Genomic DNA, 13772 nt, shown 5'->3' with positions numbered 1-13772 from the left:
TGGGGAGGGTATGGGCTGAGGGAGGGCCAAATAGAATCTTATAGGAAAGTAGAAATTGGTACTATGGAGTATGAAAGGCTACGAGTGGACCACATGATAAAAGGGAGGAGTCATAGGCTGGGGTGGCTGCTCCGAGAAGATAAAGAATTTTTGTGGGAGATCAGATGCCAACACAGGTACACTGAAATATGGTAAAATAGTAACATGGAATGTGGGAGGCATAGGGTCACCAGTGAAGCGCTCTAAGATACTGAAATATTTGCAGAAGATCAGGGCGGATGTTGCTCTTTTGCAAGAGACGCATTTGAACGAGTTGGAACAAGATAAGCTTAAAATGGTGGGTAGGAGAAAGCATTGGATCACCAGCAAAAGGGAGGAAAGGTGGAGGGTCATTTTAATAAGGAAGGGGGTGGCGGATAAGATCAGGCAATGTAATTAAAGACCCAGATGGGAGGTACATTTTGCAAGGTGATGTTGGCTAGGAAACAAATATTGTTGGGCAGCATATATGCACCAAATCAAATAGACACAAAATTCTATAAAAAACTGATAGGACATTTGATAACAGAGGACTCTTCCCAATTAATTTTGGGAGGAGACTTTAACATGGTATGGGATCCGCAGGTAGACAAATCAAATGCTACACATACACCATCTCACTGGATGTCGAAGGGGCTTCTAAATTTTTGCTCCCTTCTGGACCTCTTGGACATCTGGAGAATACACCCACAAGACAGAGACTACACACATATGTCTAGGGCGCATAACACACAGTCCAGGATAGACTATTTGCTGGTGTCTCGCTCCTTAATGGGAATCACAATTACAATCTAGGTCTCAACTCTATAATTAGTTACACATTATATTACAAATTATTCACTAGTAACTGTTTAACATTTTAAAATATATTTCTTTATTAAATCAATACAATTTTCCTAAAATAAAATCCATTCCCTTAACCCATAGTTATTAACCAATCCATACACCAATACATTTAAAACCAAACAATTCTCCACAATACTCTTTCAAAACACATTCAAATAGCATATATCTGGCAATCTTTTACATCAATGTGTGATCACAGCTCTTTAATCATGTGTTAATCCACTGCTCCAGAGTCTCCCACAAGATTCAGCCTTGCTTCAAATCAGACTCATTGAATCACCAACTTATATAATAGTTCTGTCCTTTTTTTCAACAAACCATTGTAACGTTAGTGATAAATCCTGAATAACCATTGATGATATCAGTCAGCAACATCCAAAACTGTCCATTTTCACCATTAGCAGTGTCATGTTTCCAGATATATATATTTTTTGAAATTGTGGTTACATTTGTATTAGAGTTTCAATCTCTCCAATTCTTATAGTATTCCACCATACGACCAGGACCCAACATGCTCATGTTTCGCTATAAAAGCGTCATCAGGGTCTTGAATTCTAAACACAATAACAATGGGTTAACTCTAATTCTACTTAATATATCATTATTAAAAACTCTCAAAATACATTAACATGCTATCATAGATACAGTTACTGGCTCATCCAGGTGGTGGGGTAGTCAAATACCAGTGATGCGGTGGTGAGCTAGAACTGCTCTCCCAAACGCATAGATGGTTACCAACTAACACAGAGGTTAAATACTCTAGAGGTTTAACCACTCAATCTCTTTATTGAGTCCAGCTGGAGCTACCGTGTTCCATTGAAATATATAACGTTGCTCCTTCCTAAGTAGTGCCTGAGGCATGTTACCACCCCTCTCTAACTTAACACAATCAAGGACAACAAATCGAAACTCCTCTAATTTGTGTTGCATTTCCAACCAGTGGGCTACAATAGGAGCTTCCAAACGAGCTGTACGTATATTACTTAAATGCTGTGAAATACGCAATTTAACCCTCCGAGAAGTCAAGCCAATATACCACAGACCACAAGGGCAAATCACCCCATATATACAATTAATAGTATGCAATTTGTGTTTTCATAAAGAATGTATTTTCTCAGAATGAGGAATTTGAATTTGAGTAACTTCCATAGCATACTGACAGTATGTGCATTGATTGCATCTATGGTGGCCACTATTTCCCACTGAACTATCACGGTTACATCTTTTCTTAGCCAATTGTTCACCTAGATTCATACCCCTAGAAAAAGCAAACCGGGGTGTGACCTTAAATGCAGGATGAATATTTAACATGGGCCAATGTCGACGAATGATGGTTATAATATCATTAGATGCTTGGTGAAAGGTAAAACACACGTTAAAGGTTTTACATTCATTAACCCTATTCACTTTCCGTTCCCATTCAGGATGATAATTAAATACTCGCTTAGCAGCATTTTTCAAAACTTTGTGGGGATAGCCTCGAACCAGAAACCTACTGATCATCTGTTCTGCCTGAGTGCAGAATTCTTCCCTAGAGCTACATGCTCTACGTACGCGTACCATTGATTTGTAGGAATACTATCTTTTAATGCTTTGGGTGATGGCTACGGTAATGAAGCATACTATTTCGGTCAGTGTTTTTACGATATAGTCGAGTATGAAATCTATTGTTATCCCAGCGAATGTTGATATCTAAAAAATTGACTTCACTGACTCCTATATAGTGCACAAACTTAATGGTGATCACTAATTTCATTTAATTCTTGCAAAAACATTTTAATTCCATTCAGTGCCTTGCCATATCAATAGTATATCATCAATATACCGTAGCCATTTAACTACCCCTCCAAAATATTGAGATGTGTAAAATACCTTTCTTTCCAATTGATCCATGTATAAACACGCAATAGTAGGGGCTACAGTAGCCCCCATTGCTACTCCTTTATTTGTAAGTAAAATGTGTCCTGAAACTTGAAATAGTTGTGATATATCACCAATCTCGCCATCCTGCCTAACAACTGAATTTTAGAGGCTGACAAAGGCAAATTCTCCAACAAACTATCTATTAGTTGTATCGCCTCTATCTTAATTGGAGAGATACAAGAGGCCCAAATTGGACCGTATGCAATATCAGATCACGCAGAAGTATGGGCGACCTGGAACCCTGGAGGATTGGGAAGCAAATTTAAACAATGGACGTTCCCAAGCTATTTGATCCATAATGTGGGTTTTCGTGAACATTTGTTGAAAAGTTAGAGGGAATATAAACATTTTAATGAACATACAGCATCCAATTCCATAATATTCTGGGAGGCAGCAAAGGCAGTATTGAGAGGAGAGATCATTAGCTATGTAAGCCAATTTAAAAAGCACGAGACAGAGAATACTGAGATTAGAGAAACAAATTGTGTCATTGCGGAAGAAATATGACAGGGCTTCTAATGTCCGTCTGAGGAAAGAACAAGTGGCTTTAAATACCCTTATCCATGAGAGAGAGGTGAAGTCCCAAGCATACTATAAATTCCAACTATATAAGCATGGTAGTAAGGGTGGGAAGATGCTGGCCAGACTGGTTGCCCGAAGCAGGCATCGAGAAGAGTGGTAACCCTAAAGGATGGGACGGGCAAAATGTATCATACAGATTCGGAAATCCAAGATGTCTTTAAAATCTTCTATCAAAACTTGTATACAGAAGAAACTGAGCCAGGTCTCCCGAGTAATCTATATCTTGATGGGGTGGCGCACCCTGTCCTTCCGGAAAGGGATCAAAAAAATGTAAACGAACCAATTACTGTAGATGAAGTGCACTGGGCAATAACCAACAGTCCACCGGGGAAGGCGCCGGGTCCAGACGGCATAAGAGTAGAATTCTATCAACTATTAGGAGAGGAGATAGAGTCAGCGTGGGCAGAGGTCTTTAATGGTGGGTGGAAAGAGATTGCTTCCTACACAATTGAATATGGCCCCAAATTATTTTGATACCCAAGCCTAAACGAGACCCTACTTTGCCAGAGTCATATCGCCCCATTTCGCTGCTGAATTGCGAAATGAAGATATTTGCTAAAATACTGGCTGGGCGCATGAGTCAGGTACTACCAAACTAGTGCAGGAGGGGCAAGTGGGATTTGTTAAGGGACGCTCAATCTCCAAAAATCTAAGGCGGATCCTAACAAGCGTTAGAAAAAGTAGGGAGGGACTCAGAGCCAACATTGATGATTAGCTTGATGCCGAGAAGGCGTTTGACCGTGTTGACTGGGTTTTATGTTTGCAACGCTAAGTGCATATGGTTTTGCAGGATGGTTTATAAGAGCATTCAGAACACTATATACATCCCTAAAGCTAGAATAATGGGTTAATGACAACTGTTCAGATGATTTGACATAAAACGTGGACACCAGCAAGGCTGCCCCTATCACCATTGCTTTTGCTTTATATTTAGACCCATTGATTAGAGATATTGTCGCAATGCCCGCAATAAGGGGAGTAGCTATTGGGGAAAAAAGAATTCAATTAGCTGCCTTCGCAGATGATCTGCTAGTCACAATCACGAATCCGGTGGAGTCATTGCGAGCTTTACTGGAGCTGTTTAAAGAATTCGGAGACTACTCGGGGTTCAAACTAAATTTGGAGAAATCAGAGGCGCTGGCTAGTATATACATATTGCAGTGGCCTGGCCGGAAAAATTTCCCTTGAGATGGGCAACAGACTCGTTCCGATATCTGGGCATAATGCTGACAACAAAGGTGGTAGACCTATACCCACTTAATATTAGTTGTTGTTGACTCAGACTCGACAACAGTTGGAGAGTTGGAGGCAGCTGCATTGCCGCTGATGGGTAGAGTGAGCCTAATTCGTATGGTCATCTTCCCTAGATGGTTATATGTCATGCAGACTATACCTTCTGCATAATGGGAAAAGATCTGAAAACATTCTATAAGATGGTAATGAATTTCTGTGGGCAAAAACAAGAAAGCTAAGATGAAACAACAGTTAATGAAGGGCGGTTAGCAGCAGGGAGGGATGGTCTTATCGGACTTGAAGCTATACAACATGGCCTGCTTAATGCGGCATGTGAGAGACTGGATTTAGGAACAACTTATTATACGCCATTAGAATTAGAAAGGGAATATTTCGAACCGCTGCAGCTGCAATCCCTTATACAACTAGAAACAGTGCAGATCCCTGAGATATATAGGAAAAATTTACTGTTGCTGCCTCTACTGAGAGCATGGCAATTCTTGGAGAGCAGATTACAGATGGGAAGGGGATAACGAAACTTCTACAATTAGAGGGAATCCAATGTTTGAGGCAGGCATAGAAAACCCAGTATTTCAACGATGGGAAGGAAGTGGTTTGGAATGCCTGGGAGATGTGATGGGCGATATGGAGAGAATTAAAACTCTAAACCAGTTGTTGGGGAACAGATAACATTCAATGGGGCGATACTTCGCACATTGTCAGTTAAAACACTACATTAAGTCATTAGATCAGGTCGATTGGCCCAGAAGCAGGGAGTGAAAATTAAAAACTTCTTCGTAGAGATCTCTGACACAGCTGAAAGAGCGCTGGGAGAAAGACCTGGGAGTCAGATTAATGTCTTGGGGTGTTGAAAAGCAAGTGAAGGGGATCCCGAAATTGATTAGCGGAGCTCAATATAGGGAATGTGCATTCCGTTTATACATAGAGCCTACATGGCACCAGCGCAATTAGCAAAATTTGGGGGATTGCAGACGCCCCTGTGTACGAGATGTGGAAGGGCAGATACACATTTTACCATAGTTTTTGGAGTTGTTGGAAGATCAGAAGGTTTTGGGGTAAATACCCTTTATTTGTCACACCTATTGGGTCACAAAATAGCAGAACGCCAGTACAGATGCTGCTGAATCTGCCAGGATCATTCAAGGGTAAATACCAGAGCACACTTTGTCCCTCCGCAAACTCACCTTGATAGCAAAAGAAATGTATCTTGCAGAATTGGACAAATGATGTAGGGCCAGAACACTGGCATTGGCGAAACCTTGTTCATCAGTTAATGATGTGGGAAGTTAAAAAAGCTAAACATTAAATAAACGGAAGAAAACATTCTGAAAATCTGGGGCGCTTATCTAGACTTTTTGACCCATAGAGGGAACCAGCGTCTTATGGTCCGGGCGTCTTATAGTCCGAAAATATGGTAGCTAAAAGCTACAACTGAGAAGGGAACACTCAAAAGACATTGGAGAACCCACACTGGTATGAAACCATTTACCTCCACTGAGTGTAGAAAATCTTCACAGAAGGTACACCTCAAAAAAACAAAACACCAGAGAAGCCACACAGGAGTGAAGCCATTTACATATACTGAGTTTAATAAAAGCTTCATTTAAAAGACAAATCTAATCACCAAAGAATCCACACAGGAAGGCTTATTTATTTGTTGGTGGGAAGGAACAACTAAAAAGCAGAAATTGCTGAGAGAGAAAAAAAAGTAGTAATGACTATTATAGGAGATTTTCTGTACTATCAAATATTTTTGGTATTGTAGACTGGACTCGTAAAAATCTTCAAAAACTAGAAGTGTGAAGGAGAAAACTCCTCCATGCCCACGAGATCTTCTATAAGAATTTGTGCATCTGAGATTCTAAATTCCTAGCGCACCTTAGTAAACAGGACCCCTTATTTTTTATCTGTGATGTATGATTTTTTATTCTATTCATTTTATTCATACATCTTCAATGAATTCTATATATTAATATAGTAAGTGACTAAATAAAGACCTGAATGGTTTTATGTATAATTATGTTTTTAAGTATGTGGATAAATGTTCATGTTGAGATGTTCTAACATGCATTTTTATTTGTATATTTATTATTTTATCATTATTGTTATTCTTTTAGAACTATTTGTTCTTAGTCACAGTTAATTAGTTTTGTAGTGATGTACTGAAATTATAATGTATAAAGCAGTTCACCTTGTTCATGCAAAATTTGGTCATTGCATATTATGATCTCTTTTAATTGATAGTTTCATTGTAAGGTGTGATTTTATTGTTTGAATATATACGCTTTTATGTATCTTATGTTTTTCAAATATGTGGTTTAAGTATTTTTGGTAAGATGTCATAATAGTAACAACATACAAGGAGAAAAAAACACTCAAAACATGTAGTCACAATCAACCCCCCCAAAAAAGAATGGAAGAAATAACTCACTTTAAAGTAAACCAGAAGAATAAAAATGAACAATGGAGGAAAGACCTCAGATGACTGTGGTAAACCAATTGAACAAATCCTATATCAGGGTATCGTAATGCTTGAGGCACAGTTCACAGTTTCTATCTTTGGTGTAAAAAAAACCCTCCATAGAAATAATACTCATTTTTTGTTGATTTTAGTTCATATTTTTGTTGAATTCATGTTAATTTAAACATGCTTACACGATAAATATATTTTTGTAGCACTGGTGTGCACCCTGCGGTAATCGGGCAGTGCTGCACACTTCCAGGATACTGCCGGGTTAGTGCGGACGCCCCTACCTCCACTCAATGGCTTCACTTGCCACATGGCCACTTCTTTAAAAAAAGACTTGCCTTTTACCCGCTGAACACAACAAGGTGGCACATCTCTGCAAATATTACATCATCAGACTACCAGAAAAGCACTGGGATTATGACCCTAAGAGAATTATGGAAAACTCAAGAGGGTTATGACAACCTGGGGCAGCCTCAGCCCGATGGATGATAGTTGGATGCAATGAAACTGGACATAGTGGTGTAGTGTGTGACAAGGCTACATCCCAGATGTATAAAATGAAGCAGCAAAACCCTAAACTACATCTCCCAGAATGCATTTCCAGTCCCAGCAGTGAGAGCCCAGGGGATAGGCAAGCTGGCCACATACTGTCTCTGACCACAAGAGGGAGGGAGAATGAAGGAGCCCAGTTCCCCTGGACCCGCAATCAGTATATCATGCTGCCCACCTGTAATAGGGAGGGGTGGGGTGAGAAGCAGGAGGAGGATTGGATGGAAGAAGGAGTTAATCAGGCTGAGCAGGGGAGAAGAAACCAGAAGGGAATGGGAGCTTGAGAGCCCTTAGGAAGGCAGCACTTGCAGGTTTGAAACTATATTGTTTTGGAAGGTATTTGAGTTAAACCCTGCTTAAAGAATGAAGCCTGGTTTCTTTGGGGAGACCTGTTTGCTGTGGGGAAACCTTGACTGTTGGGGGGAGGTGGCTGGAAGAGTTACAAGCCTGGTTCCCCCAAGCTGCACCCCTGATTATTTTGGAAGGACTATGCAAGTGCCGTAGCGAGGGCTAATGGCACCCGGGGCGGGGCCACCGCTGCGCACCCCCCCCCCCCCCGGGTGCAGCACGGCACGACCCCCCCTCTGCGGCGCACCCCCTCCGGAGCGGGAACCCCCCCGGACCGCATTCTTACCTGCGGGAGGGCCGATCCACCCCGAGTGCATGTCACTCGGAGCTGCGTCGGCCCCGCTGGTTCCCTGCTCTCTCTGCCCCGAACAGGAAGTAACCTGTTCCGGGGCAGAGAGAGCAGGGAACCAGCGGGGCCGGCACCCCCCGAGCGCGTGCACCCGGGGCGGACCGCCCCCCACCCCTTCCTACGCCACTGGGACTATGTGGAATCTGAAAGACTTGTTTGGGCAGGATGGGGAAATCCTGCTTGGAGGCAAGCACGGATTTTGCTACTTACTTTGAAAAGGAGGGATTTTTCAAAGGACTATTGCAGCCCTTCAAGAAAAGGGCAGAGACTCTGTGTTGCTGGCTTGTACCCTAAGAGAGGCAGAAAAGCCCTGCCGGGAAAGCCCTACCCAGGGCTCTGACTGAAGTGTTTGTCGTTAACCTTGGATACAAATAAAGAATATTTGAAAGTATCCACTGGTGGCAATTTGTGGAGATCTGGCTATTCGTGGGGAGGAGACTTCCTTCCCCCCACATACTGGAACAGCGGGCCCCGTTTACAAGTGGTAATAGTCTAGACTGTTTCTCCATTGCCCTCGGGCCTACACAATGTCCTTTCATTTTGACCCTATTATCTTGTGCATGCTCTGTTGCTTTATGTTATATAAATAGTTTTGTTCATATCATGCAGTATCTGTATAGTCACTGAGAGGAAAACCCATAAAAGGAATTCAGGAAGGCATATCTATCTGGGTCTTTGCCGACTGACCCAGACAGGCAGGATGTGAATCAGGAAGAAACACTATTATTTAACTGGGCTGTAAAGTTCTGGAAGCTGAAGGTCTCTTACTCTGGGGTTGACAATCGTTGGGCTCCTGCAATATCACCCTGACTTCAGAGAGTAGGGTTAAATGATCAGTATTCTCAATAGAGAAGGGTAGTTAGTGGGGTTCCCCAGGGGTCTGTGCTTGGACTGCTGCTTTTTAACATATTTATAAATAATCTAGTTACTCTAGTGAGCTAATTAAATTTGCTGACGACAGCAAAGTTATTCAACGTCATTAAATCGCGGGAGGATTGTGAAAATTACAAGACTGTTAGGTATTGTTAGGAAAGGAATGGAAAACAAAAATTAGGATGCTATAATGCCTTTGTATCGCTCAATGGTGCAACTGCACCTCGAATATTGTGTTCAATTCTGGTTGCTGCATCTAAAAAAAGATATAGTGGAATTAGAAAAGGTACAGAGAAGGGCGACGAAAATGATAAAGGGATGGGACGACTTCCCTACGAGGAAAGGCTAAAGCGGCTAGGCTCTTCAGCTTGGAGAAAAGGCGGCTGAAGGGAGATATGATAGAGGTCTATAAAATATGAGTGGAGTGGACGGGTAGACGTAAAGCGTCTACGTTTTCCAAACTACTAGGACTAGTGGGCATGCGATGAAGCTACAATGTGGTAAATTAAAATGAATTGGAGAAATTTTTCTTCACTCAACGCGTAATTAAATTCTGGAATTTGTTGCCAGAGAATGTGGTAAAGGCGGTTAGCTTAGCAGAGTTTTAAAAAGGTTTGGACGCTTCCTAAAGGAAAAATCATAGACCATTATTAACTTGACTTGGGAAAATCCACTATTTCTGGGATAAGCAGTATAAAATGTTTTGTACTTTTGGGGTTTTGTCAGGTATTTATGACCTGGATTGGCCACTGTTGGAAACAGAATGCTGGGCTTGATGGACCTTTGGTCTTTCCCAGTATGGCAATACTTATGTACTTAAGTACCCACTGGTCGGAGGGATTTCCCCAGCCTGAGTTGAATACTGATCCAGGATGTTAGATTTATTGCGGTGATATATTGTTATTTATTGTTATTAGATATAAATACAGTGCACTCCATTAAAGTGCACGTCGGATAAGAGCATGCTCTGTTTAACTGCATGCCGTACTTCTTTCCGTTTTTGGCACCATCAGTTTCTATGGGGACAAACTTTGGTTTAGCACACCACTGAAAAGTGCAAGATTCGCTTATATGCATGGTTCAAGACCGCTCCTCTGCAGGAAAGACTCCGCATAAGCACGCACATGGAATATGGAAGCCGATTGGCGCATGACAACCAACGAGATTTCAAGTTCACTGCCTCTTTAACTGCTACAGGCAGAATAAGCGAAAGAATGTTGTTAGGGCGTACACCGGGGTCGTCATTGCGGTGGAACTGTACGACTTTAACACTGGCTGAATGAATAGAAGTTCTTAAAAAATTAAAAACAAAAAAGGCAAGCATCTATTGCTAAAGAATATGGTGTCAATCCCAGTCGAATTTCACGTGTCTTGAAGCAGAAAGACCAGCTTCGGGAAGACTGGCAAAACAATACAATCCAAAACGGAAACGAAACTGGCGGGAAAAGCTGAGGAGGTAGAAGATGCTCTTCTTTGGTGGTTTTCTCGAGTCAGGAGCAGACAGTTTCTTGTCAGTGGTCCTGCTTATGGAGAAAGCTAACCAGGTAGCAGAAAGTCTTTGGCCACTGTTGGATGACTGGAAAGATGGAAGGAGAGGAACAGCATAAAATTCAAGAAACAGCACGGTGAGAAACAAGACGCTGATGACTTTGGTGCTGAAAATTAGGTTGTTTCAGTTCTTCCTACCATCTTGAACGAGTTTGCACCTCGTGACATTTCCAATGCTGACAAAATGGTCTCTACTGGCGAGCGATTCCTGATGGAACACTTGCATTCAAGCATGCCGAAACTACTGGAGATAAAATATCGAAGGACTGATTGACGATCCTCCTTTCCTGCAATATGGATGGGAGTGAGAAGCTGGAACCCCTCATCATTGGAAAGAGCAAACAGCCCCGTTGCTTCAAGAAAGTTAAGCGACTTCCTGTGTCATACGAGGCTAACGCAAATTCATGGATGACTGGCGAAATTTGGAAGCAGTGGCTAAAGAAGTTAGACACTAGAATGCGGGCACAAAAGCGTCATATTTTGCTTGCTTTGTGATAATTGTGCTGCACACAGGGATGATGTCAAGCTGTCTAACGTCAAGGTGGTCTTCCTGCCACCAAACACTACCTCCTCTGATCCAACCTATGGATCAGGGCATAATAGCCAATTTCAAACAACATTATTGGGCTCTTGTACTACGTCGTCTGATGAGCGTTATGGAAGGAGGAGGTGATCCACCGAGGTGGATGAACACTGACTCCCACAAGAAAACAACAGTTAAAAGGAAGTGGGAAGTGGACCAATGACTCCAGGGAAACGGGATACTGATGTACAAAGTACCACTTTATTCACAGACTCGACACAGTACCGTGTTTCGGCCTGGCCTGCCTCAGGATTCTTAAATGATTCTGGTACTAGGAATCGGTCTAGAGCAGTGATGGCGAACATTTCAGAGACCGAGTGCCCAAACAGCAACCCAACATCTAATTATTTGTTGCAAAGTGCCATTCCTCCTCCTCCTCCCCCTCCTCCCCCTCTCCCTTGTCCCCCTCCCCCAAGAAAAACCAATGGTGGTCAAAGGACAAAAGCTTTTCCTGAGCAGCCCGCCCTCCCTCCGTCCGAGTACCAGGGCCCCCCTCCGAAATTTAAAAGTCATACCTGGTCGGGTTAAGGTGGCATCGGCGGCAAAGCAGCAGTGAAAAGCGTGCTGACACGGGGCGCCTTCAGCCTTCCCTGTAACTGGCTGAGGCGACAGCGCGTGTGCCAACAGAGAGGGCTCTGTGTGCCCTCTCTGGCACGTGTGCCATAGGTTCACCATCACTGGTCTAGAGATTGAATGATCTAGAGGTTGAATGGTCTTGAAAAAGACCTTAATGATTGTAAGCTGTTTGAGCAGGGATTGTCTTTTTTGTGTATGGTGTACAGCGCTGCGTATGCCTTGTAGCGCTATAGAAATGTTAAATAGTAGTAGTAGTAGTAAACAGATACTGAAACGTCTCTGTGCAGTCTGTTGAAAGCAAACTGAACAGACTGCACAGAGACGTTTCAGTATCTGTTTAAAATCATTAAAGGTCTTTTTCAAGACCATTCAACCTCTAGATCATTCAATCTCTAGACCGATTCCTAGTACCAGAATCATTTAAGACTCCTGAGGCAGGCCAGTGGCCGAAACACGGTACTGTTGTCGAGTCTGTGAATAAAGTGGTACTTTGTACATCAGTATCCCGTTTCCCTGGAGAGTTATGGAAGACCAGACTGCCAAGGATAAACGTGCTGTTGAACTGGCTCGTAATCTATCACTGTTGGATTCCGTACATATGCAGAAAGAAGCCTGGAATCATGTTACAAAGGGCAACCATTGTGAACTGCTACAAGCGAGCAAGCTTTTTAAGGATGTGAAGGGGGATGCAGCTGTTGCAAACGTGTCAGATGAAGAGGTTATTGACATCCCAGCCGGTGTTACTGAAGAGGAGTTCCATCGCTACGTAGCTGTTGATTACAATCTACAAACAGCTGAAGACAGCACTTATGTTGAGATATGCCCTACACGCAGGCACAATGGCTGATGATGGAACAGATGAAGAAATGAGCAGCGAGGCACATGCTGATGAAATTCAACAACCTCCTCCTGTCATTTTTGCAAGATCGCTGGAGAGCCTCAACAACGTGAGGGCCTATCTGGAGGCCACTGGATGTCAGTGCTATGATAGTTTTTACCGTCTGGCAGATATAGTCTATGCAACTCACAGACCCAAGAGTGTACCGAGGTCTATAACTGATTACTTCAAGTAAAGCCTAATGTCAGTTAACTGAGACTGTATACTGAGAAGTTCCGAGAGAAGAAGACATTTCTCTGGTAAGTGAACGCTATTTGCTTTGTTGCTTTGGGAAATTAAAGATTGGGGTTTCAAGGAGGAATTGTAGGTTAGTGTTAGGCAAAATAAAAATATAAAAAGCAAATTTTATCAACTAATTTCCATAGTCTTTTCCACTTAGTTTAAAACCTTTGTACCTGTAGAAATGATACAGGCCTAGGGCTTACTGCCCAATCTGAAGCCTACTTGGAAAAAGATAGGTCAAGTGTAGTATTGTCTGCCTGTGTGTTCTAGCCCAGTTTCCTGTCTTGCTGTCCATGTTCATTCCTTTCCCTCTGACCCTCAGCCTGTCAGCCTAGTGGGGATTCAGTCCTGCTCTGTCCTGGAAGTCTGCCGGCTGCCTTGAACCAGGGCTCAACTCCTGGGGAAGGGTGGCCAAGTGCAGGTGAAGTCTACCTGTTTCCTGTCCGAGCTCTGCCTTGCCCCTGGTGGGTGGTTTGCCTGCCACTGCCGCTCCTCGCGCAGTGGTCCAAGGGCTCACAAACCCAGTTCTTCTGCCGTGAAAACCTAAATTGTTGAGAGAAAAATCAATAATGACTATTATAGGAGACTTGATAAGTAGTAGTAGTAGTACTATCAAATAATGTTGGTATTGTAGACTGGCCTCCTAAACTCCATGCCCATGAGGCCTTCTATAAGAATTTCTGCATCTGAGATTGTAATTCCTAGATCTAAA

The sequence above is a fragment of the Microcaecilia unicolor genome, chromosome 1 (genome assembly GCF_901765095.1).
Source record: "Microcaecilia unicolor chromosome 1, aMicUni1.1, whole genome shotgun sequence".
NCBI lineage: Eukaryota > Metazoa > Chordata > Amphibia > Gymnophiona > Siphonopidae > Microcaecilia > Microcaecilia unicolor.
The sequence above is the reverse complement of the archived record's forward strand: the minus strand, read 5'-3'. Positions refer to the sequence as shown.